The following is a 5,292-nucleotide window of genomic DNA, read 5'->3' on the forward strand; positions in this document are numbered from 1 at the left end:
TCTTACGTAAAGAGAGAGAATATTGTTATTAATGTGTATGATACCTTGGATACATGTCTCTATTTATACATGTATGGGTCCTTATTTTCAACTTTCATTTAAGTTCATTCTTTTTGGAGAATGAACATCCACGTTAATCTTTATTACAATACTCTCCTTTGGATGTCCATTTAGGATTATGCTTTATTAAAACCTTACTAAAGAAAAATCCAATGGGAAAAAATTTTAGTGAAAAAAAAAAAGTACAGTATCCTTTGTGATGGGTACTGTTTCATTAAAAACCTTGTCAAAAAAACTCAATGAGAAAAAACCTGATCAAGGAAAAAGAGTACAGTCTCCCCCTCTTCTCGACATCATTTAATATCTCGAAATCGGCGCATCCCAATTTGATGTACCAATCTTTTAAAGGAGGATTTTGGGAGTGACTTTGTAAATAAATATGCCAAAGTATCACTTGAGTGGATCTGTTGGATATCAATTGTTCCTTGATTTTGAAGATCATAAGTGAAAAAGAATTTGGGAGAAATATGCTTTGTTATATCACCTTTGATATATCCACCCTTAAGTTGAGCAATGCATGTTGTATTATTTTCAAACAGGACAGTTGGAGCTATCTTATGATCAATCAGTCCACATGATGACAGAATATATTGGATCAAACTCATGAGCCAAAAACACTCGCGACTAGCTTCATGTATCGCTAGTATTTCAGCATGATTAGATGATGTTGCTACAATCGTCTGTTTTGTGGACCTCCATGATATAGTTGTACCACCATATGTGAACATGTATCCTGTTTGAGATCTCCCTTTGTGTGGACCAGACAAGTATCATGTATCTGCATAGCCAACTAGTTGTGACTTGGATCCATATGGATAAAACAATCTTATATCAACCGTTCCATGAAGATATCGAAAGATTTGTTTGATTCCATTCCAATGTCGTCTGGTTGGAGAGGAACTATACCTTACTAGTAAATTCACAGCAAATGATATGGTACTTCAAGACCAAGGATATCTTCATTTTTTTCTTAAGACAAAACTAATCCTTTTCCACATCCAAAGACCTTACGATCATTGGGGTACTCAAGGGATATGACTTATCCATATAAAATCTTTTCAAGATCTTTTCTGTGTATGTTGTTTGATGAATGAAGATCCCATTTTTTGTATGTTTGATCTGCAGGCCGAGACAAAATTTAGTCTTTCCAAGATCTTTCATCTCAAACTCTTCTTTTAGAGTTTTTTATAATTGTTGGAATCTCTTTAGGAGTTCCAATGATATTTAAATCATCAACGTACACAGCAATTATAATGAATCTAGATGCAGATTTCTTTATGAAAACGCACGAGCAGATATCATCATTCTTGAATCTATTTTTGGCCAAATACTCAGTAAGACGATTATACCACATTCGTCAAGATTGTTTTAGACCATATAAAGATATTTGCAATTTAAGTGAGTATAACCCCTCTGAATATTCATTGGATGGTTTAAATATCTTTAGTCCTTCAGAAACTTTCATATAGATATCATGATCTAACGAGCCGTATAAGTAGGCTGTTACCACATCCGTTAAATGCATATGTAATTTATGATATGCGGATAAACTGATCAAATAACGCAATATTATTGCATTCACTACAGGAGAATATATTTATTCATAATCTATCCCGGGCCTTTGTGAAAAATCTTATGCCACAAGTCGAACTTTGTAGCGTATAACTTTATTTTTCTCATTTCATTTTCTCACAAATACCCACCTGTATCCAATAGGTTTTACATCTTCTGGTGTACGGACTATAGGTCCAAAGATTTCACGTTTTACAAGTGAGTTTAACTCAGCCTTCATGGCTTCTTCCCATTTTGGCTAATCATTCTTTTATCGACATTCTTCGATTGATCTTGATTCAAGATTCTTACTTTCATGCATGATATTTAATGCCACATTATATGCAAATATTTCATTGACAATTGTCTTATTTCGATCCCATTTTTCTCCTGTAAAAACATAATTTATCGAGATCTCATCATTTTCACAATTTTCAGGTACCTGAACGTCTTCTTCCTTTAAAACTATATCAGAATTTTGGACAACTGCAGGTGTCTTTACTATATCTTTTTCAACAGGAATAATATTTACCTCTTTTCTTTTTCAAAAATTTTTATCTTTGGAACCGACAGGCCTACCATGTTTCTAGTGTGAATTCGTTTTAGTGGCTATTTTTTCAATTGGGACATCAATTCGAATTGAGGCATTTTCCGCTGGTATATAAGATTTGATTATCCTTTTTGTATCAAAAAATGTATCAGGCAATTCATTTTCTATTCTTTGCAAATATATAATCTTTTGAACTTCTAGTTCACATTACCCTGATAGAAGATCTAAATACATCAAGAATGATGCATTTCAATTAAGTTCCTTTTTAGGAAGCTTATTCTCTCCCCCTAATGTTGGAAATTTTGATTCATCAAAATGACAATCTGCAAATCTAGCTTTAAATACATCCCCAATTTGTATCTCGAGATACCTCACTATAGATGGAGAATCATATTCAACATATATAACCAATTTTCTTAGGGTCCTATTTTGGTGCGAGAAGGTGGTGCAATGGGAACATATATCGCACACCCGAATATTCTTAAATGGAAAATATTTGACTGCTGGCCAAAAGCTAATTGCATATGAGAGAACTGATGGTAACTCGTTGGCCTCAAATGAATGAGTGCTGTGACATACAAAATAGCATGCCCCCAACTCGAGGTTGGGAGATTTGTTCTCATAAGTAAGGGTCTAACAATTAATTGGAGGCGTTTAATAAGTGATTCTGCTAACCCATTTTGTGTGTAAACATGAGCTGCTGGATGTTCAACACTCATTCTATTAGCCATACAATAAGCATCAAAGGCTTGGGAAGTAAATTCACCAGCATTATCAAGATGAATTGCTTTGATTGGATTTTCTGAAAAATTGTGTTTTTAATTGAATAATTTGAGCAAGTAATCTCATAAATACCAGGTTGCGAGAAGACAATAAGCACACATGTGACCATCTCAAAGATGCGTCTATTAGGACCATAAAATATCTAAAAGATCCACATGGTAGATGAATAGGTCCACATATATCACCTTGAACCATTTCTAAGAATTCAGGAGACACAAATCTAACATTTACTGGTGATGGCTTTAAAATTAACTTTCCCTGAAAACATGCATCACAACAAAATTCACTAAATTTAAGAATCTCCTGATTCTTTAGTGAATGTCCATGTGAGTTTTCAATAATCCGCGTCATGGTTGTTCCCAGATAACCCAATCGATCATGCCAAGTTATGAATTCATTTGGGCTAGTAAACTTCTGGTTTACAATGGCATGTGATTCAATTGTACTAATTTTGGTATAATATAACCCAAATGAAAGTGGGGGTAACTTTTCTACTATAACCTTTTTATTTAAATCATGAGTTGTGATACATAAGTACTCATGATTTTCCTCATTCATTATTTCAATATGATACCCATTTTGGCGAATATCTTGAAACTCAATAAGTTCCTTAGGGACTTAGTAGATAATAGTGTATTATTTATTATAAATTTTGTTCCTTCATGAAACAAAATTATAACTCTTCCAAAACCTTCTATCACATTGTCTGAGCCAATAGTAGTATTAACATATTTTTCTTTTGGCACAAGATGAGTAAAATATATATTACTTTTAAGAATGGTGTGCGGACTTGCACTATTTACAAGACAAATATCTTCACTATATGTTCTTGCCATTTTCTTCAAAGACAAATAATAATAATAAAATGAGTAGAAGTATATGCCCATAAAATTATTTTCTTGATTGAAAATATTTTTTTAAGAAATATAGTATATACTAAAAATTTTTATTACCTTGGCACATTCAGTAATTTTAAAATTCATAAATATTTTATTATACATCATACTTGAAATTCAGATGCATAGAAAATAAAACTTAACAAGAAGTTTCTTTACATTATTTATTTACACGAATACTTAACAATGCCACATATTAAACTATTCCATCACTGATCTAATGGCCAATATTTTCTTCAAAATTTTCAAAGAAATCAGATACATCATAATGAGTAGTGTAATTTTCAGCATCATTTGAAACAAAATTTGTTTCCTTTTCTTTATCATCATTTTTTAAAGATGTTTGATAAAGATCGATTAGGTGTCTTGGGGTACGACAGGTACGTGACCAATAACCATTTCCACCACAACAGAAATATTTATTCTCTGTTGATTTATTTTGTCCGATATTTCTTTCTTTATCTCACTTCTGGTGAGATCCTTTCTTATGAACATAATTCTTTTTCCTTCCATAATTTTTCTTGTTACTAAAATCTTGCCATTTAACTCTTTTGGGGTAATAAGTTGCCGCATTTGCTTCAGGAAATGGGGCAGCGCTAGCTGGGAGCGCTTCATGATTTTTTAAAAGCAATTCATTGTTACGTTTAGCAACAAGAAGATAAGAAATTAGCTCAGAATATTTTTTAAATCATTTTTCTCGATACTGCTGCTGCAGGATCACATTCGAGGCATGGAAGGTCGAGAAAATTTTCTCTAGCATATCATTATTAGTTATCTTTTTCCCACATAATTTCATTCGTGAGGTGATTCGAAACACTGTTGAATTATATTCATTTGTGGATTTAAAATCCTGTAGACACAAGTGCATCCATTCATATCGGGTTTGAGGAAGTATCACTGTCTTTTGATGATTATACATTTCTTCATGGTCTTTCTACAGATCTGCAGGATCTTTTAATGTGAGATATTCATTTTTCAATCATTCGTCAAGATGACGATGAAGAAAAATCATGGCTTTGGCTTTATCCTTTTGGGATGTATTATTTTCAGCCTTAATGGTATCACCAAAATCTATTGAATCAAGATGGATTTCAACATCTAGTATCCATGATAAATAGTTGTTTCTATATATATCAAGAGCATTAAATTCAAGATGAGAGAACTTCAACATAATGAAAATTTGTTACTTGAGTATTCCTAAAATTTGATCAGAGTCTCGTGCTGATAACGTATTGTAAAATAAATAAATAAGAAAGATATAAATATAAGATTGAGAAATATAAATATAAAATTATAGTATTAATGTTCACCAATATAATTATCTTAATATTATTGTTATTGATGTGTATGATGCCTCATATACATGTCCCTATTTATACATGTATGAGGATCTTATTTTCAACTTTCATTTAACTTCATTCTTTTTTGAAAATGGACATTCACGTTGATTGA

Source organism: Arachis ipaensis, chromosome B09, assembly GCF_000816755.2.
Source record: "Arachis ipaensis cultivar K30076 chromosome B09, Araip1.1, whole genome shotgun sequence".
In the NCBI taxonomy this organism is placed as follows: domain Eukaryota; kingdom Viridiplantae; phylum Streptophyta; class Magnoliopsida; order Fabales; family Fabaceae; genus Arachis; species Arachis ipaensis.